Genomic DNA, 1,295 nt, shown 5'->3' on the forward strand with positions numbered 1-1,295 from the left:
TTGTATTTTACGTTTCTATGTTGATAAAACAATTAATATACACAAGTTAAAATAAATCTATGAAATTTTTTTATCATAATCAGTAAATGTTTGAATATTATCGTATTAACGTTTTGACAAATTAATCAATTTAAAGATACATTATGCTCAAATTTAAAATTTCAAAATATTGATATTTGCTACATGGCCTCTATGTAATTGTAAAACATGTTTTAAGTAAACACAGAGTAGATATGTCACTTATAAAATGCTATACATTATCTTTAAACACTGCATGAATGCATAGTGTAAGTAAAAACATCTGGCATTTTTTACCAAATGTTCATCCTAAGGAATGCAGCTTACCATGTTTAGTTAGTGCATTCACTTATAACAATTATTCAATAAGAATGATCTTAATTTAATGATTTCTGCAATAGAATTATTTTTACTTAAAATAAACGTAGTTCATCTTTATACATGTACTCTTAGATACACTTATATTCTGTTCTGCATCTTAAAGTAAAAACATTACTTAAACATCTTTCAAAGGATTTCAAAGTATGGACACAAAAAAATGCACTTGCATGTGCAAGATTGTAAATATTTGATTGAAGCTTATAAATTACAAACAACACATGTAATTGTTTTTCATGATGTGTATCACCTGACAACCTTAACAAGTCTCGGTAGTTACCATATCAGTAAATAACATGGTGGTATTATATGGGTTATTGTCTTGTTTGACTAGAACCTTGACCTATCGGACCGTGAGTCATGCATATATGCATACGCTTAAAACACAAATCTCAAAGATTTTGCGAATTAAGATTGCCAACCTTTCATTATTTCTGTGAATAAAGTTGACATTACCATGCAAGCATCATGAAACAAACATATAATGGTGTATTTTATAATCGTAAAAGTTTTAAATCGATAATCAAAACAATGTTTTGAAAAAAAACAAAATCATCGGAGTTCATAGCACTTTTGTTAAGAGTACATGACATATCTCTCATTAAAAGACTCTATAAAACCGAGTCTGCAACTGTCAGCTATTTGTTTTGTTTTTTATTGTTCTCGAGAAATCTTCCTTTTTCCAGATTTAGATACATATAAGCTACATTATGAAGTAGCGAACCGGCTCATATAGATCTTATTCTGGCTGTACTTGTCCATATAGCTCTTAAGTATCCTATGTAACGAATTTATGATATTTATTTTACTTCCATTCACAATGACGCTTAATTAAAAATCCTTGTCCAATCAATAACTTGCAAGGTAATGAACTTTGTGTTTTGTTACTTGATAAAGCC

This window comes from Ruditapes philippinarum, unplaced genomic scaffold, assembly GCF_026571515.1.
Source record: "Ruditapes philippinarum isolate M1 unplaced genomic scaffold, ASM2657151v2 ctg3239_1_1_1_1, whole genome shotgun sequence".
NCBI classification, from domain to species: domain Eukaryota; kingdom Metazoa; phylum Mollusca; class Bivalvia; order Venerida; family Veneridae; genus Ruditapes; species Ruditapes philippinarum.